Source organism: Manis pentadactyla, chromosome 13 (assembly GCF_030020395.1).
Source record: "Manis pentadactyla isolate mManPen7 chromosome 13, mManPen7.hap1, whole genome shotgun sequence".
Lineage (NCBI taxonomy): Eukaryota > Metazoa > Chordata > Mammalia > Pholidota > Manidae > Manis > Manis pentadactyla.
Genome location: NC_080031.1, coordinates 46428623 through 46455312, shown reverse-complemented (window position 1 = coordinate 46455312; position 26690 = coordinate 46428623). Strand labels below are relative to the sequence as shown.

Below are 26690 nucleotides of genomic sequence, written 5' to 3'. Positions count from 1 at the left end.
AACTGCAAGGTCAAAAAGTAAGTAATTTTTAAATTTCATATAAATTTTTGGACAGGAAACAAAAGTCAACTTACAGGACAGGTAGTGAGAATGGAAATAGTGATATTTAACACTACTTAAATCCTAAAAGGAGGTCACTCTGTAAATACCCTCCACTTACTAATCACTCTCCTAAGCTGCGTGCTAGGTGTTATTTTGCAGAGGGGAGCTCAGAGGAGCCTCATGTACCTCAGGATCAAACAGGTAACAAGCACAGAGCCCTGACTGGGACAGGAACTTCCAGAGTCCGTGTGCCATGTCTTGTGGACAACCACTACAGGCACAATGTCCCCTCCTGTCCCTTCCAGTCGGGCTTCCCATCCCCTTCAGCTTCTACCGCACCCAGGGCCCCCCACCCAAAACCCAGCTTCCCTCTCTCGCCTTAACTGAGAACCAACAGGAACTCGGTGCTGGGGAAGACGCTGGAGGAGGCAGGTGGAGTGAGAACGGAATGACAGGGCCCAGCGGCCTTTCCTTCAGCCCCAGAGCCTGTCCCTCCCTAGGCCCGGCCTCCAGCCCCAAAGCACCTCCTCACTGCCTCCATCCAGACCCGGTGATCCTATTCAGATTGTATGTCTGGGATCTCCTAATTACAGATTTCCAGGTCTGAGGAAATGAAACCCTCCTAAACTGCTAAGGGGGTACAATTAACCCTTTTAAGGACTGACCTGGACATGAGCTTCACTTCACGCTGGGCAAGCACTGGACTACTGTCCCAGCAAAACCTCCCGTTCATAAACCTGCTTATGCCCAGTCAGTGTGGTCTTCAGAATGTGATAACCAGCCCTATTTTATTTTTTATTGTTTTGAAAAATCTGCCCCGATGGTTGTCATGATACTCATGGAGAGAAAACACGGCCCAGCCAATGGATTCCACACCGCAGTGGGGCTGTGACTCTCCAGGAAATGAAGCATCAGGCATGGGGACACCCAATGAGATTGATGCCTGCAGTCACAGAGCTGCTCTGGGGGCTCCCGTGGCACTTGTCCATTGGGAGCTCTGCCCCCAGACACTAATTAATTCTGTTTACTGTTAGCTGCTTGAGTTTGTCCCAGCTTCCAGAGAAATCATCTAAACAAGTGGGAGGGACTTTAGAGAACAGTAACCAAGCCCCTTAGTGCTGCACCCAAGGAGACAGGTCAGGAACAAGCCAGCAAAGGATCCACAGAAATTCTCAGTATTACATCTGCTACTTTTCTTATATCTAAAATTATCCCAAAATCAAAAACTTATTTTTAAAAGATTCACCAGAATAAAATATTAAAAATGTATCATGCCTATGTATTTTTAATAGAAAAACTTTGGAAAGATACATATAGATTTGTTGCCTCTGAGAAGAGAGGTGAAAATAGGTATGATAGTTAAGTAGGGCTCTCACATGTTAGTCTTTATAATTGTGTGTCTTAAAATGTTTTTCCATTGACACTATATTAATATTTACTTATTGGAAACCACAAAAAAAGAAGTTACTGAAAAACCAAGGTGACCAGGCTGCATGGTGGCACAGCTGTCCTAGGAACATTGCCTTTTGAACCTACAAGAGAGAAACAGCCCTTCCAGATGCTGCTGCCGTGAGGAAGGGAAACTTCCCATCTTCACATAAATTCAGAAACGGCTTGGTGGGTCAGAAAATCAACCCCCAGAAAATGGACCCCAAAAGAGGCCAAAATATGGGGCGTCTTCATTAACTAAGGACAATAAAGTTCTACATGAATGGTCTTGTTTTGAGCAAAACCCAGTGCAACAGGGGCGAACGAGCTGACTGATGGGTGTCTAGAGATTCGCCGTCTCTGTGGTCCTGCTGGCCTTAGGGGCCCTGTGGGGGCACTTAGTGTTGAAATGAACACTTCTAATTGTCTCTATGATCTCAGAAATACTGCCTGCAGGTGGAGAACAAAACCCTTGAGGTTCCCAGCAGTCTGTCTCCTTCAGGAAATGGCTTGGAGCATCTCCACTTGTAGAAAATATCAAGAACCATTTAACAGACACATTAAACTTTTCTGAAGAACCAAATTTATGAATTTAAATATGTGTATCTGCTTATAGTTAAAAACAACCAATGAGGAAGTAATATGGGGTGTCCACAAGATGACAGATGAGGATGCTCCAAGCCTTCATACTCTCATGGAAACTCTAAATAAACATTAGCACCAAAGTAGCTTTGTGGGAATTTGGGGAGCCAGTTAAGTAGCTGTAACAACTAATCAAATGCCTAATCAAGAAACATCACATTCAAAATGGTAGGAAATTTTATAGTGCTTTTGCTCACCCTCACCCCATTCTACCCAGGTGTGGCACAACCTAGTCAGGAAGGAGCCACTGATTCCCAGTTCCTCTTTTTGGATAGAAGGAAAAGAATGGGACTTGATTGCAATTTCCTCACCTGTTTGAAGGCTGCCTAAGGGACTGATTCCTGTTTTGTCTGACTAGGAAAGCTGACAGGTGGGAGGGCATAGTTCAGAGGTCAGGTTGCAGGGGACTGCAGACATCTGGGGCAAGACATTATGGACAGAGTATACAAATTACTTATTATGACACCTAAGGTCATATATAAGCAATTTGTGACATCAATAATATAAAGTGACCTCAAGACAAATGCTGGGCATAGAAGCCACAGGGCATAAATATGCAAAGAAGTAAAAAGCTAACTTTTTCAAACAATAAGGCTTCTCTCTCACTTACCAACTTCACATTTCCCTGTATGGCCCCGGAAGATGACTGGTTAGCCAGAGACGGGTAAGATTCCTCAAGGGAGGAACAACCTAAGACAGGCACAGTCGCAGGGGGGCCATCAGGTGAGAAATTGGGGATCAACAGAGGTGAGGCTTAGAACCTCACCCCCCCGTTCTGAGAGAAATCTTCTGCATACGTGGATGTTTTATTGCCCTGGTCTAGCTTGGATTAACACATAGTCTACAGGCACACACCTGATCATCTACATTTGCTCTCTTACAACACTAAACTATGTTTTCTACCTTTATCTTGTATCTACCTACCACTTCAGCATTTTATTAAAAATAATAATAATAAAGAGAGAAATGTGGTATCCACATATAAATCAAGTATAAAAACCAAATGAGTATTCATATTTGAACTGACTGTTTATAGTTCATAATGCATGAGCAAAACCGAAAGTTTCTGTGATGACTGCCCTTGTACTGTTCACTATGTAACTTATTCATTATGTAAGAATTTGTTCTACATGTAAAAACTTGTTTGTTATGCCTCAGAAGATTGGAGACTGACAAAAATTAGGCTTGGGGTGGAATAATGATTGTGCATTGAGCATTGACTCCCCTATACAGAATTTTATTGTCGTTAACAACCATTTGATCAATAAATATGAGAGATGCCCTCACAAAAAAAAAAAAAAAAAAAAAGGACAGACTTCCAATGGTAAAATAAATTAGTAACCGGGATGTAATGTATAGCATAAGGAATATAGTCAAGATATTGTAACAGCCTGGTAGGGTGATAGCTGGAACCTAGAATTATGTATATAAATGTTCTACCACTGTGTTGTACACTTGAAACTCATGTAATGTAATACTGTGTGTCAACTACCCTTCAATAAAAAATAATTATTAAAAAAATAATAATAATAATAATATAAAGTGATGGAGAGAGTTTAAAGGGGCAGGCATCTTCTATGCAACTAAAGTTATCAATTCATAATAGTATATAATAATGCTAGGGTATGATATGTAGTTCCCACCAAAACTACATACAATATCCACCAAATACCTATATAATACACCAAATATCTATATAAACCACCAAATATCTATATAATACACAAAAAAAGAGAAGGAAATTAAGACATGTCACTATTGAAAATCAACTAAAACAAAGGAAGATAGTAAGGGAGGAAACAAGGACCATAAAAAGGAGCTATAAGACACATGGAAGGCAAGCCACAGAACGGCAACAGTAAGGCCTTCTGTGTAATTAATTTCATTGAAAGTAAATATATTAAAATCCATAATTAAAAGAAGTAGACAGAGTATATCTTTTTTAAACTATTCCAACTACCTGCTGCCTACAAAACACTCTAGATCTGAGGACAGGCATAAATTGAAAAGATAGAAAAAGATAGTCTATGCAAAGTCTAACGGAAAGTGAGCAAGTATGGCTCTACTAATATCAGACAAAATAGACTTTAAGTCAAGATCTGTTAAGAGACAAAGAAGGCATTATATTTGATTTAAAAGATCAATTCACCAAGAAGAAATAACTATTCTGAACATATGTGCTCCAAATATCAGAGCTCTGAAATATATGAACCAAAAATTGACAATTTGAAGGGAGAGTAGACAGTTCTACAACAATAGTTGGAAACTTTAATACCCTACTTTCAAAAAGGAGAGAACAATTAGACAAATTTAAAAAGGAATAGACGACATGACCAACATCATGGACCAATTGCACCTACTGACATATACAGAAAAATACCAGAGAACACATTTTTTTCAAATGCACAAGGAACATCTTCCAAAATGGAACATCTATTAGGCCACAAACTAAGTCCAAATAAAGTTAAAAGATTGAAGTCATAGAGATTGCCATTTCTAATCAAACATAATGAAACTAGAAATCAATAGCAAATGGAAAACAAAAATCCACAAATGTGTGGAAATTAAACAACCCACTCTTAAGCAACAAATAGGATAAGGAAGAAATCACAAGGAAAATTAGAAAATACCCTGAGATAAATAAAAATTAAAACACAAAATACCAAACTATGGAAGGCAGGGAATTTTATAGCTGTAAACACTTACATTTAAAAAGAAGACAAATCTTAAATCAGCAATGTAAATAGACAGCTTAAGGAACTAGAGAAGAAAGAACAAATTAAGCCCAAACCTATCAGAAGGAAGGAACAATAAAGGCTAAAGCCTACATAAACAAAACAGAGAACAGAAGAACAATAGAGAAAAATCAGTGAATCCAAGATACGGCTCTTTGCACAGTTCAACAATTGACAAACCTTTAGCTAAACTGACTAAGAGAAAAAAAGATTAAAATAAAATCATAAATAAAAGAGGAGAGAGGATATTGTCACTAATTTTACAAAAATTAAAAAGATTATGACTATTAATGAGCAATTATACACCAACAAATTGGATAACTTGATGAAAGGGACAAATAATAGAGTCACAAATACCAATACTGAATCATGAAGAAACTGAAGATCTGAACAGACCTGTAACTAGTAAGATTCAATCAGTAATCAAAACACTCCCAACAACAAATTTTAAAAGACCCAAGATCAGATGTCTTCGTTGGTGAATTCTAACAATTTTAAAGAAATAACACCAATCTTTCTCACACTTGCAGAAAAACTGAAGAGGATGGAATACTTCTAAACTCATTGCATCAAGCCAGCACTAAACTGATATCAAAACCCAACAAACACACTATAAAAAGAAAACTACAGCTAATATCTTTGATGACTACTGATGGAAAAATCCTCAACAAAAATCTAGTAAACAGAATTTAGCAACACACAAACAGAACTGTACACCATCCCCAACTGAGAGTTATTCCTGCACTGCAAGGATGGTTCAACATACAAAATAAATCAATGTATACATCACACTAACAGAACAAGGGAGACACTAACATGGTGATATCATCAATGCAGAAAACACATTTGACGAAATCCAAAACTCTTTCATAATAAAAGCATGTAAAAGCTAGAAATAGGTGAGGAGGCCCAAGATGACAGTGTAGAAAAAGCCCAAACCCACCTCCTCCCATGTACACACCAAATTTACATCAAAATACACAGAAATTCTTCCTGAAGAAGAACTGAGAACTGCATGAACAACTTCTGCACAGAAAAGAGTAGAGAGACAACATAAAAAATGGCAGGAGAAATAGAAACATGATAATGGTGGTAGCTTTGACCCTAATGCAGCAACCTGAAATATGAAGGGATATCGCTGAGGACTCCATAAACAGATTTTCCTGACCTGGGGTTTAAAGGTCAGCTAGACAATGAGTGAGTGACACTGATTTACTAAACTAGAGCACCAGCAGACTGTGGGGGAGGTACTGGAACTCTCTGTGGGAACAAAAGTGCTTACCAGCCCCACTGTTTATGCAACCCCTACATTGATAATATAAAAGGAAGCAGGGTGCAGGCACGTGACTCAGTAAGCCCTGGGCCCCCAAAAACATCAGTGCTACATGTCCACCAAGGCAGCCTCCCTGTCCATGCCCAAATAAGCCTGCCCACAATCCCCAGTCCCACTGAGGCAGCCCCAGCAGAGCATACCCTGGCACACCTGCAGCTAACACCCTCCTAAGGTCCAACAATCCCACCAAGGCAGCATCAGTGTAGTGCATGCAAGGACACTGTTGGCCTGTGCCCACTTGGAGTCTGGCTCTGGTGTCTGCGGCTCACACTGGGACCACCAGACTAATACCCAGAAAGTCCGGGACGCCTGGCCCATACCCATCCAAGCTCCAGCCAGCAAAAGCCACCAGGCACATGCATTCTAACCAGGGAATGCTCCTATACAAAGCCACTCCTTTGGATAGGAAACCCTCTCACTTCATTCATAGGAAAAAATTTCAGAAAGTAATAAAGATAGAGAGACAGCAGAGGAACTTGCTCCAAATGAAAGAGCAACAAAAACCTTCAGAAAAAGAACTAAAAGGCAAGAAGTTTATCAATTTGCCAGATAGATAGCTCAAAGGTATGGCTATAAACATATAAAGAAGAGGGAATAGACTAAGAGAGGATTTCAGCAATGAGATAAAAATATGAAAAAAATTAGAGTTGAAGAATACAACAAAGTGAAAAATACATTAGAGGGAAACAACAGGAGATTAGAGGATCAGTGATTGGAAAGAGAGAGTAATGAAAAGAAGTGCAAAGGAAAAAAGGAAAAAAAAAAACTAAAAAATGAAGATAGGCTGAAGGACCTTTGGAACAACATCAGATCATACTAACACTCACATTGTAGGAGTCCCAAGAGAGGAGAGAGGGAAAGGGGTGGAAAATTTGTTTGAAGATATAATATCTGAAAACTTCATCAAGTAGTGTAGGGTTAGGTAAGGATCCTGGCCATGGGAACTCCCATTTTCCCAACAACATATAAGAGAAACCACAAAAGGCTATCAGCTAATTTTTCATCAAGAACTTTACAGGTCAGGAGGGGGTGAGATGATACATTCAAAGTCCTGAAAGGAGATAGGTGGTGGAAAAGATGCCAGATTAGGAAGGTGAGGTGAAACCTCCTCCCACATACACCCCAAGGAGGCAACTACAGAAAATACAGCTAACTCTGAAAAAGGCCTGCAGACTGCAGAACAGGCCATCTACACCTGGGGAAGAAGACCACACAGAGAAGGGTAACATGGCAGAACCCTGACTAGGACCCAAGCCCTTCACCAATCATAGCCCACAAGTGGAAGGGAGCAGAATGGGGCAGGGAGGAGGATAAGCAATCAAGAACCATGCTCACCTTGTTGTGCAGATATGCTCTCGGAACAGCAGTCCACATTACATTACATTTGGCTTTGGTGACTAATGGGGCTGGACACCACGGACAGTCAGAGCCTCTGGGAAACTGAGCCTCCAGTTACTTGTGGAGGACAGGAGGCACCCTCCCTCAGTCCTCCTGAGACCCAGCACAGAAGCAGCAGTTTGAAAGATCTACAAGCAGTGGGAAGTGTGCCAGAGGGGTGCGGGTTGGAGCGAGCTTTGTCTGGAGGAGAGAGAGCAGGTAGATGATACTCCACCCAGCATCCCAAATGACTGGGCTCCCACAGGAGCCAGCTACAAAACTGCATCTCCTTTGCTGGTGGCTCAGACCTTGGCATGCCTCCCTGCCCATCTTCCAGCCACCACCACCCCACCTGCTCACTGCAGCAGTGGTCAGACTACTGCCTAGCAGACAGAGGGAGGCTTTCCCAGCTTTCCAGGCCCTCTCTCAGGCCAGCTGGTGAGGTGTTTGTGGGAGCCAGCTGCAAATGCTCCATCTCCCTTGCCAGTAGTTCATCCCCACAATGGCATTCCCCTGCATTCCTGCCACACCCACACTGTGGGCCCAGAGTTCACCACCATTGCAGCAGACAGCGGGAGGCCTTCCCCACAATAGTCCCAGCAGAAGCTCTGCATAATACAAACAGGGTCCTCAGAGGTGAGCTGCCAGCCTCACCAGAGATCAACCATGGCCAGCAGACAAGCACAAAGGTGGCCCTGTCCACAGCCAACCAACTACTCCATTGCAAGGAGAACCAGGCTCTGCTGAGCAGGGTCCTGAGCTTCTGGGCACCACAGGATGCCTGCTTCCTGTAGCTGTTACTCTACAGGCCAGGAAGCATAGCAGATCCATCTAATACAAATGAAGAAACACAGAAATGCTGACTAAATGAGGAGGCAGAGGAATGTGGTACAAACAAAACTACAGGATAAGACACCGGAAAAGGGCTGAATGAAATGGAGATCACCAATCTTTTTGATAAAGATTTTGAAGTAACCATCCTAAAGATGCTCACTGACGCTGTGAATGTACTTCATTCCATTAAATTGTACACATAAAAATGGTTAAAAGGGTAAAATTCATCATAATTTTTAAAAACTTTTAAAAACCTGAGAGCTTTTGTGATAATTTGATGGAGGCAGGTCTGTAATCTATACATCTGAAATCTACAAACTTATCTGGGATACTTTAAATCTCTTTTTTCAATTCTGAATGATAAGCTCGTTCGGTAGAGGATTCCTGGTTCTTCCCTTCCAATACATTCAATGTTTCATACCACTCCCTTCTGGCCTGTAACGCTTCTTCTGAGGAATCTGCTGAGAGCTTGATGGAGTTTTCCTTACAGGTAACTGTCTGCCTTTCTCTTGCACTGTTAAGATTCGCTTTTTATCTTTCATCTTTGCCACTTAATTATTGCATGCCTTTGGTGCTGTCTTCCTGGGGTTCCTTTTGTTAGGGGCTTTCTGTACTTCTAGGACCTGGATGCCTATTTCTGTCTCCAGGTTGGGGAAGTTTTCAGCTATTGTTTCTCCAAAGAGACTTTCCACTCTTTTGTCTCTCTCTTCTCTTTCTGGTACCCCTATTATGCGAACATTGTTTCATTTTGAGTTGTCACACAGCTCTTTATCGTATTTGCATTTTTAGAAATTCTTTTTTCTCTCTGTCATGAGACTCGTTGTTTTCCTGTTCTCTAATTTCCATCTCACTGATTCTCTGTTTCCAGCCTTCTACCCTTCATTCCCTCCATTGTATTTTTCATTTCAGTTACTGTATTCTTCAGCTCTTAATGGCTCTTTTTCAATTTTTTTTTCTCAAAGATCTCACTGAGATCATCAATTCTCTTCCCCAGGTCAGTGAGCATCTTTAGGATGGTTATTTCAAAATCTCTACCCATGAAGCAACACCTTGTGATTCTTGCTTCCCCCAGCCCCTGACGATCACCATTTTGCTGTCCGTATCCATAAATTTGACTGTTGTAGATAGTTCACAAAAGTGGAATCATACAATATTTGTCCTTTTGTGTCTGGCTTATGTCACTTAACATAGGGTTTTCAACATTTCTCCATGTTCTATTATGTATCAGAATTTCATTTTTTAAGGATATAAAATTTCCCACTGTATGTATTTTTAATCATATAGGGTTAAATAAAATATAATTATTTGTGCGGTGGTGGGAGCTGTCCTGTGCATTGTTTAGTATGTCTTGCTGCATCCCTAACCTCTACTCACTAGATGCCAGCAGTATCTCCTGTTGTGACAAACAGAAATGTCTCCATACATTGCCAAGTGTCCTTTGGGGCATAAAATCATCCCCAGCTGAAAATCACTCAGCTAGCACATACTGTCTCAATGGTGGCAATATCACCAGGAAGAAGGTAATTTTTAAATGTACAAGGTTTTTTTAAACTGGAGGGGTTCATTTGTTTTTGGAGGAGGAGAATCTTAGAATTTACAATGGTGTATGGTCCTCCAAAGGACCAAAGCATATAAACAGGATATCAGTGGCTCTAAAATTTTGTTAAGGGAGGAGGGAATTTGGAAGAAAGCAGGTCTAAAAAGGCTCCCCAGAGGAACCATAATGAAAAAGGTTGAGAGCAATGGGCTAGGATGGGCCACAGTGGAAACAGGGCTAAGAATGCTGGAGCGACCAGATGTAGGTGTCAGGGTGTGAGCAAGGCAGAGGCCAGTCGGGTACAGTTGTCAAGGAGTTAGGAGTTCCGGAATCTTACTGTGTGGGAGTGGAGGTCATTCAAGGGCAGAGAGGACCTCAATTCGATAGCACCAGGGTCTGGGCTATTTAAGTTTACATTAAGATTAAATGAAATTAAAACTCAGTTTCGCCTTCTAACTAGCCACATTCCAAGTGTGCAACTGCCTCAAGAGCCAAGTGGACTACTTGTATTTGTTTCCTAAGGTTGCCCTAATGGAAATGCATTCTATCACGGTTCCAGAGGCCAGAAGCCTAAAATCAGAGGGTGGCAGGGCCATCCAGCCTCCAGAGGCTCTGGTGGGGACGCCGCTCCCCATGTCTCCTAGCCGCCAGTGGTTATCAGTGTTCCAGGCTGGTGGCCGCCTCACTCCCACCTCTGCCCACGTGGTCTCAAGCCCCACCCCCTTCTCTGTATCTTCTGTGTCTGCCTCAAAACTCCGTCTGTCTCTTTCTTATAGAAATACACAAGATTGCATTTAGAGCCCACTGTGACAATACAGCAAAAATTCTTAAGATTTTTAAGTTAATTGCACCTTTTGCCAAATAAAGATATTTTACATGTTCTGGTGATTACGATGTGAATCTAACTTTGAGGCTGCCATTCCACTCCCTCAAGTGCTCTGTTAGCACAGATAGAACACGTTTTTATTATTAAATACAATTCTTTTGACAATGCTGTAGAAGGTTATGAGCCAAAGGACAAAATGAATAGTCAGAAGTGACCTAGGAGCTGGTGAACCTGTCACAAAGAATGAAGGCAGCACATGCAAATGTCAAGGTAGGTGTTTTCTTCCTATTTTTGTTGTTTTACTGTTTTATTTTATATATTACTAACATAAAAGTTCCGTCATATTCATCTTTGAGTGTTCAATACGGTAGTGTTAACTACATGTACACCATTGTGCACAGACCCCTAGAAGCTTTCACTTTCAGACTGAAGCTCTATACCCGCTGGACACCACACCTTTCTCGCACCCCCAGTCATGCCATTTTCTGTCTCTATGAACTTCAGACACTCAGGGAAGTGGGGTCACACAGCCTGTCTCTGGGAACGCCGCGCCTCGCTGCCCGGAGGGTGCGAATAGGACTGTGCACACGTGCGCCACGCTTCACGGACCCGCTCTCCCCTCAGAGACGTCAGCCCACGGCCAGCGAGGGAGGCAGGGCAGGACCCTTCGCTCCGGCCCGAACAGATGCAGCCCTGTCCGGGCTTCCGTGCGGAGGCGGCCCCAGCGCAAGGGAAAACGCTGAGGGGCCAGGACCACGCTCAGGGTGGGCGGGGCGCCAGCAGGGGCTGGCTGCCCAGGGGCCTTCTCCACGCATGCCGGGGCAGGGAGCAAGGAGAAGAGCCATAGGACTGCCCCAGCATGGACGGGGTCGCCTTGGACACCAGCGGCAGGGCCACAGCGGCCCCTCCCAGGCCACTCCCCCACAGCTCTCCCATCACGTGAGCCCCCAGGCCCCAGCTCCTCATTGGCCAGGTGCCCAAGGGGTGGGAACCGCAGAGAAGGGACCAATGGGAGCGTCCGACGGAAGCACAACCCCTCCCCCACGCATGCACAGTGTCCAGCGGCCAGCCCCCGAGAGCTGCGTGCAGGTCCCAGCCCAGCGCAGGTTTCCGGTTTCCGGGCACCTGCAGCCACACCCGGCACCCCGGACCAGGCACCCCTGCCGGGGTGGAACCGACAGGCTGGAAGCCACCCCAGGCCTTTGAAGGTAGGTGCGTCTCCCAATCAGCACGTGCGGCTGCCCACCGGGCGCTGAGGGCGGGAAGGCTGCAAGGGTGGGCGGTGCGGGTTGGGCGTGGGCGGGAGCCCGTTCCGGTCCCGGCCAACCGAGCCTCTTGCCTGGAGAAAGCCAGGCGCGGCCATGCGAGTGCCGGCCGCCAGCCGCCTCATGTGGGCCTGCAGCCTGGCCCTCGCATCCTTCCTCTCAGATGAGCACCGGGGCCTGCCCTTCCTGCCTTCCCGCCTCCCCACACCACCTTCCCGCCTCCTACCTCCCACCTCCCCGCCTCCCCGCCTCTCACCTCCCCACCTTCCTGCCTCCCGCCTCTTGCCTCCCTGCCCCCTGCTGGTTCCTACCCTCCTGCCTGGGTTGCCCCCGTTGTAAGAATATAGTAATTTATGCTCCATTTGCCCCATGGTCCCAAGCACAGAAGCCGGTGAGAATTATGCCTGGGCTTGCCTGGGGCTTGCTGGGTTTACCCTGCCTTATCTCTAAACATCCTGACCCTCCCCCAAAGCAGCAGGCTGAGTGGATCCACAATAAAAGTCACCACGCTGCTGCCCTCTCTCTCTCTCTCTGTGTCTCTGCTGCTCTCTGTCGCTGCCTCTCTGTCCTTCTGCTCTCCCTGCTTCCTCTCCCTCTCTCTCTCTCTCCCCACCCCCCCCCCCCCCGGGGCAGCCACTCTCTCCTTCAGATAATAAAGTCTCTTGCGTGGGCCCGTGTCTCCTGAGTCATTCTGGTTAAGGAGGGTCACGGCAAGATACCCTTTCATAGGTGCTGTGACTCAGATGAGGTTCTCCCATTGACTTTGCTCTTCCTCCAGGAACCTGAGCTGCTTTGAGAACCCTCACTGCCCGATCCTCCTCCACGGGCTCCCCGTCCACTTCCCTGGTTGCTCATCTTCTCGCCCAACACCATCCTTCGATTTGGTGAGTCTCCCCTTCATTGTCGACTTAAATGTCCCTTTAGAACCTGGGAAGTGACCGTTGAGTGTCCGGCACCCCCAAGGGCTCCTCTGAGACAGGGGCACCCCCAACCGCGACTTTCAGAGTCACGGTTGATCCCCATAGTCGACCCTTCTATGCCTCGCCGTGGTGAGAATCCTCATCCACTGAGGCCCAGTCTCCCTTTTTCTACGTATCTACTCAACTCAAAAACTCCTGGTACCAGGTACCAAGCCTCCCCGGCGTTTTCACCTCCAACCCCACAGTTAGAGGTGGTGACGACCCCCTAACTGTGCCTGGTCTTCTCCGCGACCTTCTCAATCGCTGAGGGATGCCTCAGTGACTTCTGAACGGTCTCATTCTCACCATGGGATCTGGCCCCTCCATTCCTGCAGATTCACTGCTAGGGTGCTTACTCAATAATCTAAAGCCCCTCAACCTCACTCCAGACCTCAAACCTGTTCGCTACTGTAATGAAATCTGGCCACAATATCCCTTAGACAATCAGTCTAAATGGCCTCCAAATGGCTCTTTAGATCCTAAAATTCTCCACAACTTATACAACTTCTGTGAGCATACAGGCAAATAGAAAGAGATCCCATATAGCCAGGCTTTCTCCTACCTCCGAACCAATCTCTCTCTCTGTCTCCCCTGCAATCCTAAACAACTACTACTTGCCTTAAAGTCCACACCCCTAAGCTTTTTTCACGTTCCCAAACATTCTCAACTGCCTATAAAACTCCTAGACAATGCACCACCACGGGCTCTCTTGTCCCCTCCTGGCTCACGCCAGGAGCTCTGTCTGTCCTCTCACTGTATCATTACATCTCAATCTGTATGTTTGTGTCTAAATGTGTAAATGAAAAATATTTTCCTACCTCTGGATGGTATTAATAAAAATTAATTTAAAGACAAGCGCTTGTAAAAATTGGGCATTCTAAAACTTCCAAAAAATTTAATAGAAGATATTAAGCATTAATGTTAATTTAAGTTGAACTGAATAGACATGTCGTTATGGTTATCAGCTGCCTAAGTTTATCTGAAGTCATTTAAGTTGATGCTATCTGTTAAATCTTTCAAAGAAAAATGCTTAAAGTGAAGTGTAGCTTTGTCTAATGTGAGTAACTATTTAAGCAAGTGCCTTAAAACTTTTAACAGCGTCCCAGAATCAAATTCAAAAAGGTGCTTTTTACTTCTAGTTCACTCTGATATTTTCCAGAGGGCCCCTGGAACATGTCAAAGGAATTTTTTCTCATTGGAGAAAGTATTTGGCTAATTTGGCTTATTTACCTGCTTAATTACCTAGAAGGCACTGTCACAGGGAATGATGCTAAACTTTGTTACTGAATGTTTTGTGTTACAGAAATATCCAAATTTCCTTATGACAACTGTCTTACAGTAAGCTCTCCTTCAGATCTTTAACCATTGCCATTTGTAAGTCTTTTGTCATCTATAGTCACTGTTTTATTACTCCTGAACTAGTAAAATAGATTTCAGCAGAACAGGTATTAGTTACATAAGATTAAGTAAACTAAGGAAGATGATTTTGTAGCTTTTTGTTTCAAATGTTGATAAAGTGTTTCAGGCTTTTTCTCTTAAGCTGACAACAGTTTAGTAAATGACTGCCTTTATAAGCAGAATTGAAACTTTCATCTTTCTCTCTACCTTGTAGAACCTGAAGAATCAAAAGTTAGCATAAGCACAGCCATCTTAAAGGCTCAAACACCATTTTCTAACCTAGAAGGAGAAAAATTACTAGAACTTTGAAAAACAAGTTAGTCAGCCAGTGTTAATTGTAGTGACCTTTAGTTAGCTAACCTCAATCAGTTAAGCTTATCTTGCTAGAACCACCCTAAACATTCCGAAAGTGATTTTATCTAACCAGACCCCCAGGATGTGGCGTCAGCCGAAAATTTATGTGTCTATGGAAAAACACTGTATTGTGACTGTAGAAAATACTGCCCCTTTGAAAATGCTATAAAAACTTCTGGCTTTGTGTGTTCGGGGTCCATGTTGAGACCCGCTGCGTCGGGCTAACGCATGGACCCCAGCTAGCTGGCCTCTGAATAAATTCCTCTTGTTTGTTGCATCAAGAGACGCCTTCTGTGAGTGATTTAGGGCAGCGTCCTCCTCTGGGAGAATCCAACAACCTGATCCCTCCAGAATTTAAAAACTCTCAGTGACTATTTTTATATTTCATGGCAGTGTGTTTATTTGCACAAGTTCAATAAGAATCTGTTTTCCTTATAAGAGGACCAATTAAAAACACTGGTTATATTGCCATGGCTTTGACTGGAACGTCATACCTGAGAGACACGTGTGTAAACTCAGATATGAACAGACAGCTTTAAGGAACTAAGATTGACTTTATAAAGCCAACAAAGCCCCTTAGAAGAACTGGCCTAGTACCTTGCTTACAGGGTTCCCAGCAGCCTTACCAGGTGAGTAAGGAAGGTCACTTCCTGGCAGGTGCAGGAACCTCAGAGAAGAGAGGAATTCACCCAAATCTATAGGTACTGCAGGCACAAGCTGATGGCAAGTCTGGCTTGGCTTTCTGGCCTCAAGAAGCCCTTAAAAGTTCAATCTGAAATTCCTTGCAAAAAGTTCCAGCAAAGCACATTTAAAAGATCCCATGTAATCAATTATTGTTCTTGCTGCACTTATACAAACAATCAAGCCAACTGTTAATTATTTTCTTAATCTGGATACTTCTAATAAAAATGAGGGTGATTTTAGAGAAAAGTATTGCTTCAATAATGCAGTCTTATCTATACTAAATCCTAATACTAGTCATTGAGATTTTTTTTTTTTTTGGCTGTCATTATTTTTTTTTTTTAATAATTATTTTTTATTGAAGGGTAGTTGACGCACAGTATTACATTACATTAGTTTCAAGTGTACAACACAGTAGTAGAACATTTATATACATAATTCGAGGTTCCAGCTATCACCCTACCAAGCTGTTATAATATCTTGACTATATTCCTTATGCTATACATTACATCCTGGTTACTTATTTATTTTACCATTGGAAGTCTGTCCTTTTTTTTTTTTTTTTTTTTTGGTGAGGGCATCTCTCATATTTATTGATCAAATGGTTGTTAACGACAATAAAATTCTGTATAGGGGAGTCAATGCTCAATGCACAATCATTAATCCACCCCAAGCCTAATTTTCTTCAGTCTCCAATCTTCTGAGGCATAACAAACAATTTCTTACATGGAGAACAAATTCTTAAATAATGAATAAGTTACATAGTGAACAGTACAAGGGCAGTCATCACAGAAGCTTTCGGTTTTGCTCATGCATTATGAACTCTAAACAGTCAGTTCAAATATGAATACTCATTTGGTTTTTATACTTGATTTATATGTGGATACCACATTTCTCTCTTTATTATTATTATTTTTAATAAAATGCTGAAGTGGTAGGTAGATACAAGATAAAGGTAGAAAACATAGTTTAGTGTTGTAAGAGAGCAAATGTAGATGATCAGGTGTGTGCCTGTAGACTATGTGTTAATCCAAGCTAGACCAGGGCAATAAAACATCCACGTATGCAGAAGATTTCTCTCAGAACAGGGGGGGTGAGGTTCTAAGCCTCACCTCTGTTGATCCCCAATTTCTCACCTGATGGCCCCCCTGCGACTGTGCCTGTCTTAGGTTGTTCCTCCCTTGAGGAATCTTACCCGTCTCTGGCTAACCAGTCATCTTCCGGGGCCATACAGGGAAATGTGAAGTTGGTAAGTGAGAGGGAAGCCTTATTGTTTGAAAAGGTTAGCTTTTTACTTCTTTGCATATTTATGCCCTGTGGCTTCTATGCCCAGCATTTGTCTTGAGGTATCTTTACCACTTGGAAGAATCATGATACTCGGTAAATTTGATACGAGGCACGAATTCTATTTAAGGGTTGTAATTAGGAAGGAAGAAGAAAAGCTATAGAAGTAGCAGGCGGAAGAGAACATGGGAAGATTGATTATTTCTTTGGCATATCTTCTTGTAGAGTACTTCAGCATGAATAGGTTTTAAGCTACTACTTAAATTGCGCACACACATTAACATAATAGGAGTATAGTTACATAACCAAAGCATATCTGTAATTACCAGCCATCTCCAGTGAAACCAAGTAAACCAGTTAGGCACCTTAGGCATTTGTGAAAACTTATCTATGACATGGTGGATATTGTCCAACTGAACTTGAACAGTCTGAGAGAAATCAGACAAATTAAAACAGCCCATTCCTGGGGACTGTTCACATGCCATATGTTCTTTTAACAGTAAATAGTCTGTAGTTGTAAGACTTTAGAGCGCTACAATTTGCACTTCCCCAAATTCTTGGTTGAGTTCCAACAGTATAGATCCAGTCAAATTTGTTGTTTTACTGTATGCACAGGCCAGCTTAGATATCTCCTTCCTCATTCCCATGGCAAGTCCAGGAACTGGTGGGATGAGTGCATCTACAGCTGTAGCAGTGCGTGGATCTTTGTTGGGGTTTTTTGATGATCATCTTCTGGCATGAGTCTTCCAGAGAGTGCTGATGTTGGAAGTTCTTTTTCATATCGTATCTTAGTTCATTTTCGGGGTAGCCCAATTAGGCTTTGATCCTCTGTATAAACACAAACAGACCCTTTGCCTACACTTTTATATGCCCTTTATACCCTTGTGTAGAACTCGTTGGAGGTTACCACACAGGAACTGCCCTTTTTTTTTTTTTCTTTGTTTTTGGTATCACTAATCTACACTTACATGACAAATATTATGTTTACTAGGCTCTCCCCTATACCAGGTCTCCCCTATAAACCCCTTTACAGTCACTGTCCATCAGCATAGCAAAATGTTGTAGAATCACTACTTGCCTTCTCTCTGTTGTACAGCCCTCCCTTTTCTCCTACCCCCCCATGCATGTTAATCTTAATACCTCCCTACTTCTCCCCCCCTTATCCCTCCCTACCCACCCATCCTCCCCAGTCCCTTTCCCTTTGGTACCTATTAGTCCATTCTTGAGTTCTGTGATTCTGCTGCTGTTTTGTTCCTTCAGTTTTTCCTTTGTTCTTATATTCCACAGATAAGTGAAATCATTTGGTATTTCTCTTTCTCTGCTTGGCTTGTTTCACTGAGCATAATGCCCTCCAGCTCCATCCATGTTGCTGCAAATGATTGGATTTGCCCTTTTCTTATGGCTGAGTAGTATTCCATTGTGTATATGTACCACATCTTCTTTATCCATTCATCTATTGATGGACATTTAGGTTGCTTCCAATTCTTGGCTATTGTAAATAGTGCTGCAATAAACATAGGGGTGCATCTGTCTTTCCCAAACTTGATTGCTGCGTTCTTAGGGTAAATTCCTAGGAGTGGAATTCCTGGGTCAAATGGTAAGTCTGTTTTGAGCATTTTGATGTACCTCCATACTGCTTTCCACAATGGTTGAACTAACTTAAATTCCCACCAGCAGTGTAGGAGGGTTCCCCTTTCTCCACAGCCTCGCCAACATTTGTTGTTGTTTGTCTTTTGGATGGCAGCCATCCTTACTGGTGTGAGGTGATACCTCATTGTAGTTTTAATTTGCATTTCTCTGATAATTAGCGATGTGGAGCATCTTTTCATGTGTCTGTTGGCCATCTGTATTTCTTTTTTGGAGAACTGTCTGTTCAGTTCCTCTGCCCATTTTTTAATTGGGTTATTTGTTTTTTGTTTGTTGAGGCGTGTGAGCTCCTTATATATTCTGGACGTCAAGCCTTTTATCAGATGTGTCATTTTCAAATATATTCTCCCATACTGTAGGGATCCTTCTTGTTCTATTGATGGTGTCTTTTGCTGTACAGAAGCTTTTCAGCTTAATATAGTCCCACTTACTCATTTTTGCTGTTGTTTTCCTTGCCCGGGGAGATATGTTCAAGAAGAGGTCACTCATGTTTATGTCTAAGAGGTTTTTGCCTATGTTTTCTTCCAAGAGTTTAATGGTTTCATGGCTTACATTCAGGTCTTTGATCCATTTTGAGTTTACTTTTGTATATGGGGTTAGACAATGGTCCAGTTTCATTCTCCTACATGTAGCTGTCCAATTTTCCCAGCACCACCTGTTGAAGAGACTGTCATTTCGCCATTGTATGTCCATGGCTCCTTTATCAAATATTAATTGACCATATATGTCTGGGTTAATGTCTGGATTCTCTAGTCTGTTCCATTGGTCTGTGGCTCTGCTCTTGTGCCAGTACCAAATTGTCTTGATTACTATGGCTTTATAGTAGAGCTTGAAGTTGGGGAGTGATATCCCCCCTACTTTATTCTTCTTTCTCAGGATTGCTTTGGCTATTCGGGGTCTTTTGTGTTTCCAAATGAATTTTTGAATTATTTGTTCCAGTTCATTGAAGAATGTTGCTGGTAGTTTCATAGGGATTGCATCAAATCTGTATATTGCTTTGGGCAGGATGGCCATTTTGACGATATTAATTCTTCCTAGCCACGAGCATGGGATGAGTTTCCATCTGTTAGTGTCCCCTTTAATTTCTCTTAAGAGTGACTTGTAGTTTTCAGAGTATAAGTCTTTCACTTCTTTGGTTAGGTTTATTCCTAGGTATTTTATTTTTTTTGATGCAATTGTGAATGGAGTTGTTTTCCTGATTTCTCTTTCTGTTGGTTCATTGTTAGTATACAGGAAAGCCACAGATTTCTGTGTGTTGATTTTGTATCCTGCAACTTTGCTGTATTCCGATATCAGTTCTAGTAGTTTTGGGGTGGAGTCTTTAGGGTTTTTTATGTACAGTATCATGTCATCTACAAATAGTGACAGTTTAACTTCTTCTTTACCAATCTGGATTCCTTGTATTTCTTTATTTTGTCTGATTGCCGTGGCTAGGACCTCCAGTACTATGTTAAATAACAGTGGAGAGAGTGGGCATCCCTGTCTAGTTCCCGATCTCAGAGGAAATGCTTTCAGCTTCTCGCTGTTCAATATAATGTTGGCTGTGGGTTTATCATAGATGGCCTTTATTATGTTGAGGTACTTGCCCTCTATTCCCATTTTGCTGAGAGTTTTTAACATGAATGGATGTTGAACTTTGTCAAATGCTTTGTCAGCATCTATGGAGATGATCATGTGGTTTTTGTCTTTCTTTTTGTTGATGTGGTGGATGATGTTGATGGACTTTCGAATGTTGTACCATCCTTGCATCCCTGGGATGAATCCCACTTGGTCATGGTGTATGATCCTTTTGATGTATTTTTGAATTCGGTTTGCTAATATTTTGTTGAGTATTTTTGCATCTACGTTCATCAGGGATATTGGTCTGTAGTTTTCTTTTTTGGTGGGGTCCTTGCCTGGTTTTGGTATTAGGGTGATGTTAGCTTCATAGAATCAGTTTGGGAGTATCCCCTCCTCCTCTATTTTTTGGAAAACTCTAAGGAGAATGGGTATTATGTCTTCCCTGTATGTCTGATAAAATTCCGAGGTAAATCCATCTGGCCCGGGGGTTTTGTTCTTTGGTAGTTTTTTGATTACCGCTTCAATTTCGTTGCTTGTAATTGGTCTGTTTAGATTTTCTGTTTCTTCCTGGGTCAATCTTGGAAGGTTATATTTTCCTAGGAAGTTGTCCATTTCTCCTAGGTTTCCCAGCTTGTTAGCATATAGGTTTTCATAGTATTCTCCAATAATTCTTTGCATTTCCGTGGGGTCCGTCGTGATTTTTCCTTTCTCGTTTCTGATACTGTTGATTTGTGTTGACTCTCTTTTCTTCTTAATAAGTCTGGCTAGAGGCTTATCTATTTTGTTTATTTTCTCGAAGAACCAGCTCTTGTTTTCATTGATTTTTGCTATTGTTTTATTCTTCTCAATTTTATTTATTTCTTCTCTGATCTTTATTATGTCCCTCCTTCTGCTGACCTTAGGCCTCATCTGTTCTTCTTTTTCCAATTTCGATAATTATGACATTAGACCATTCATTTGGGATTGCTCTTCCTTTTTTAAATATGCTTGGATTGCTATATACTTTCCTCTTAAGACTGCTTTTGCTGCGTCCCACAGAAGTTGGGGCTTAGTGTTGTTGTTGTCATTTGTTTCCATATATTGCTGGATCTCCATTTTGATTTGGTCATTGATCCATTGATTATTTAGGAGCGTGTTGTTAAGCCTCCATGTGTTTGTGAGCCTCTTTGCTTTCTTTGTACAGTTTATTTCTAGTTTTATGCCTTTGTGGTCTGAAAAGTTGGTTGGTAGGATTTCAATCTTTTGGAATTTTCTGAGGCTCTTTTTGTGGCCTAGTATGTGGTCTATTCTGGAGAATGTTCCATGTGCACTTGAGAAGAATGTGTATCCCGCTGCTTTTGGATGTAGAGTTCTATAGATGTCTATTAGGTCCATCTGCTCTACTGTGTTGTTCAGTGCTTCCGTGTCCTTACTTATTTTCTGCCCAGTGGATCTCTCCTTTGGGGTGAGTGGTGTGTTGAAGTCTCCTAGAATGAATGCATTGCAGTCTATATCCCCCTTTAGTTCTGTTAGTATTTGTTTCACATATGCTGATGCTCCTGTGTTGGGTGCATATATATTTAGCATGGTTATATCCTCTTGTTTGACTGAGCCCTTTATCATTATGTAGTGTCCTTCTTTATCTCTTGTTACTTTCTTTGTTTTGAAGTCTATTTTGTCTGATATTAGTACTGCAACCCCTGCTTTCTTCTCACTGTTGTTTGCTTGAAGTATGTTTTTCCATCCCTTGACTTTTAGTCTGTACATGTCTTTGGGTTTGAGGTGAGTTTCTTGTAAGCAGCATATAGATGGGTCTTGCTTTTTTATCCATTCTATTACTCTGTGTCTTTTGATTGGTGCATTCAACCCATTAACATTTAGGGTGACTATTGAAAGATATGTACTTATTGCCATTGCAGGCTTTAAATTCGTGGTTACCAAAGGTTCAAGGTTAGCCTCTTTAGTATCTTACTGCCTAACTTAGCTCGCTTATTGAGCTGTTATATACACTGTCTGGAGATTCTTTTCTTCTCTCCCTTCTTGTTCCTCCTCCTCGATTCTTCATATGTTGGGTGTTTTGTGCTGTGCTCTTTCTAGGAGTGCTCCCATCTAGAGCAGTCCCTGTAAGATGTTCTGTAGAGGTGGTTTGTGGAAAGCAAATTCCCTCAGCTTTTGTTTGTCTGGGAATTGTTTAATCCCACTGTCATATTTGAATGATAGTCATGCTGGATACAGTATCCTTGGTTCAAGGCCCTTCTGTTTCATTGTATTAAATATATCATGCCATTCTCTTCTGGCCTGTAGGGTTTCTGTTGAGAAATCTGACGTTAGCCTGATGGGTTTCCCTTTTTAGGTGACCTTTTTCTCTCTAGCTGCCTTTAACACTCTTTCCTTGTCCTTAATCTTTGCCATTTTAATTATTATGTGTCTTGGTGTTGCCCTTCTTGGATCCTTTCTGTTGGGGGTTCTGTGTATTTCCGTGGTCTGTTCGATTACTTCCTCCCCCAGTGTGGGGAAGTTTTCAGCAATTATTTCTTCTAAGATACTTTCCATCTCTTTTCCTCTCTCTTCTTCTTCTGGGACCCCTATAATACGGATATTGTTCCTTTTGGATTGGTCACACAGTTCTCTTAATATTGTTTCATTCCTGGAGATCCTTTTGTCTCTCTCTATGTCAGCTTCTATGCGTTCCTGTTCTCTGATTTCAATTCCATCAATGGCCTCTTGCATTCTATCCATTCTGCTTATAAACCCTTCCAGAGTTTGTTTCATTTCTGCGATCTCCTTTCTGGCATCTGTGATCTCCTTCCGGACTTCATCCCATCTCTCTTGCGTATTTCTCTGCATCTCTGTCAGCATGTTTATGATTCTTATTTTGAATTCTTTGTCAGGAAGACTGGTTAGGTCTGTCTCCTTCTCTGGTGTTGTCTCTGTGATCTTTGTCTGCCTGTAGCTTTGCCTTTTCATGGTGATAGGAATAGTCTGCAGAACTGGGACGAGTGACGGCTGGAAGGACTTCCTTTCTTGTTGGTTTGTGGCCCTCCTCTCCTGGGAGAACAGCGACCTCTAGTGGCTTGTGCTGGGCAGCTGCGCGCAGACAGGGCTTCTGCTTCCTGCCCGGCTGCTATGGAGTTAATCTCCGCTGTTGCTGTGGGCGTGGCCTGGCTCGGGCAGCTACTCCAAAATGGTGGAGTCGCATTGGAGCAGGAGCTGCTGGGAGGCTATTTATCTCCGTAAGGGGCCTCCCTGCTCCCTGCAGCCCAGGGGTTAGGGTGCCCAGAGATCCCGGATTCCCTACCTCTGGATTAAGTGACCCGCCCTGCCCCTTTAAGACTTCCAAAAAGCACCCGCCAAAACAAAACAACGACCACCAAAGAAAAAAAAAGAGAAAAAAAAATTTTTTTTAATATAAAAAAAAAAAAGGTGGTCGTTCGTTTTTCTTTATTCTCCGGTGCCAGCCTCAGGCCTCTGCTCACCGGTCTTGCTGCCCTGTTTCCCTAGTATTGGGGTCCCTATCCCTTTAAGACTTCCAAAAAGCGCTCGCCAAAACAAAACAGCAAAAAAGCAAAAAAAAAAAAATGGTCGCGCACTTTTCTTATGTCCTCTGTCGCCCAGCCTCCAGTGCCTGCTCACTGTTCTTGCTGCCCTGTTTTCCTAGTATCGAGCGCCCTGCACTCTGGCCCGGATGGCTGGGCTGGGTGCTCGGCAGTCCTGGGCTCCGTCTCCCTCCCGCTCTGCCTGCTCTTCTCCCGCCGGGAGCTGGGGGGAGGGGCGCTCGGCTCCCGCGGGGCCGGGGCTTGTATCTTACCCCCTTCGTGAGGCGCTGGGTTCTCTCAGGTGCGGATGTGGTCTGGATATTGTCCTGTGTCCTCTGGTCTTTATTCTAGGAAGGGTTGTCTTTGTTATATTTTCATAGGTATATGTTGTTTTGGGAGGAGATTTCCGCTGCTCTACTCACGCCGCCATCTTTCGCCCCTCTAGTCATTGAGATTTAAACTCAATCCAGACTTCTAGTTTCCCCATGATACCTGGCTATGATTCTCAATTAGACTCTTCATATTTCTAGTTCTCACATTCAGCCATGCATTCTTAATCTCAAGTTTGTCCTTCCAGAATGGAAAATCCAACTTCAGATGTTGCTACTTAACCGAATAACAATTTGTTCTATCTTGCCTAGAAGCCACAAAACTGCAAATAAGTAATATAAATAAAATCCAGAATAGAAACACCAGCCTTCCGAGGCCCTCTCAACTGACCAGTGATGGAGACCTAGCTGCACCCTTTACTGCGCCCCCTCTCAGCATGAAGCAGCCAGAGCGGTTGTCGCCCCCTTTCCCTAACAGCAGCTAGGGTCTCCATCTGTAGAGGGGGAATGAGACAGAGACCATAAGCTTAGGCAGAATAAGGTGAGAGCCTCTGGAGAAAGCAAGGCAGGATACTTGCAGTCAGAGCAATGTAACTACATGCTAGGAAATCCCCACCCCTACTAAAACTGTTGAACATTCTTCAGTGAGATCAGCTAATGTTCCCCAGATAAAGAAGAGTAGAACATGTTTTATTATGCTAATCATTTGTAATCGTGTGTAAGATTCACTTTAGCATACTAAAAAGCCCAGGCCTATGTGCTGTCTTTCCTTCTTCACATCTGAGGAGGTAATTTTGCAAACTGAGCAACTAACTTAGCAAGCGGACCCAGCTGTAGACAGCATGGTAAAAGGCAGGATTCTTTAGCAAATAGACCTCAGCCCACCTTGGGAGCTGGGCAGGCAGCCTTTTGATATGCTCGCAGACGAAGATGCCGGTATCCCAGAGAGAAATCAAGGCAGGAAATTCCTTATGTTAAGTTAATTTTTAATATTCAGAGAACACTTAACAAGTCCTTCCCAAGGCTTTAGGGATAGTCCCCACCTTTTTGGACAGGCTCTAGCACAAGACCCCAAATCCCTTACTCTCGAGCTCCACCCTCCTTCAATATGTAGATGATCTCCTCCCGTGCAGTCCCTCCCTACAAACCTCTCAACAGGATATTATTTTCCTTTTAAACTTTCTCTCAGAACACAGCTATCAGGTCTCACCCTCCAAAGTTCAGCTGTCTGCCACTCAGGTCACATACCTGGGAGTTCAGCTCTCCCCGCGCTACAAGGCCATTACCATAGACAGGAAAAAACTTTTCCAAACCATCCCCATTCCAAACACCAAGCAACACCATCCCTAACTCCCAAATGGCAAGGACCATACACAGTAATCCTTTCCATGCCAACTGCAGTTAAACTCCAGGGTCTTCCCCATTGGATACACAACTCCCACCTTAAGCTGTTTCTCTCCCCTTATTCCCCTCCCACCAAATCTCCCATGGGTTCCTACTCCTCCACCCTGATGGGACCTCTTACTCTCTGCATTTTGTGCTGCTCATCTCCACTTCCACTCATCACTGAAGAAGTTTCTGCCAGCACAGAGTCCTAAGACCTCCCTTAGAACCACCATGCTTCATGCCTCAGGATTGTTAACCCTGGTCTCAACACTTACTCTCTCACCAGACCTATCTTCCCAACACCAGCCCCTTCTTCTCTTTCAGACTGTCCAAAAGATTACACCATCAAAGATTCCCTTTGCCCTACAGGTTGCTTTGCTGCCTACACATAGGTCCCCATCAATGCTATAATTCAGCCATCCTATGTAAACATAGCAATCAGCCCATATACAAAAAATTTCTAACCAAACCTTTAACCAGCTTATATTACAGGATTACCAACCTTTCTCCAAAGACGATCATCCTTACTGAACCTGGAACACGCCATCGCCACTGCAGACCAAGGATTCATCTGAGGACCACCCCCATCAATACAAAAATAAACTTCATCACCCCTAATCAGCAGGAAGCAGTTCTGAAGACTAACCTTCACCCCTTCCCAAATCCTCTACCACTTATAAAACAGAAAAGGGACGAATGTAAGAATACAGTAATTTATCCTCCATTTGCCCCATGGTCCCAAGCACAGAAGCCAGTGCGAATTATGCCTGGGCTTGCCTGGGGCTTGCTGGGCTTACCCCGCCTTATCGCTAAACATCCCGACCCTCCCCGAAGGCAACAGGCCAAGCGGATCCACAATAAAAGGCACCACGCTGCTGCCCTCTCTCTCTCTGTCTGTCTGTCTTTCTGTTGCGCTCTCTCTGCCTCTCTCTGTCTCTGTGTGTCTGTCTTGCTGCTCTCTCTGTCTCTGTCCCTCTGTCTGTCTCTCTGCTGCCCTCTCTTTGTCTTTGTCTCTCTGTCCCCCTGCTCTCTCTCCCTCTCTCTGCTCTCTCTCTCCCTCTCTCTCTCTGTCTCTCTCTGCCTCTCTCTCGGTCTCTCTGCTGCTGTCTCTCTCTTTGTCTCTGTTTCTCTGTCCCCCTGCTCTCCCTGCCCTCACGCCCTCTCTCTCTCTCTCTCACTCTCTCCTCTCTCACTCTCCCCACCCCCTCTGGGGCAGCCTCTCTCTCCTTCAGATAATAAAGTCTCTTGCGTGGGCCCGTGTCTCCTGAGTCATTCTGGATAAGGAGGGTCGCGGTGAGATACCCTTTCACCCGTGCCCCCACTCCCCTGGGCTCCCTCATCCTGCACCCTGTGGCCCATGAGGGATGCATCCCTCCCAGGGGCGGGACTCGGCCCAGCCCACTGGGCGCCTGCAAACGTGCTCCACCTGCAGAGACCCCTGTCTACCACCGTGCTGGGAAGATGCCCCTGAGCACCCCTCCACTTGGCCCCCTTACCGCTTGGCTGCAGCAGACATCTGGGCCCACAGCGGCAATGGGGGACACTGGCCTGCCTCTTA

The 26690-nt window shown here is 43.5% G+C and overlaps 1 long non-coding RNA gene across 1 annotated transcript; it reads left to right on the top strand.

The window, feature by feature from the left end:
- The first annotated feature begins 11822 nt into the window (after nt 1–11822).
- LOC130680169 (uncharacterized) lies at nt 11823–26386 on the top strand. The gene is made up of 3 exons (XR_008993225.1): nt 11823–11962; nt 12798–12903; nt 25613–26386. It is a non-coding gene; the product is annotated as an uncharacterized LOC130680169 (long non-coding RNA).
- The last annotated feature ends 304 nt before the right edge of the window (nt 26387–26690 follow it).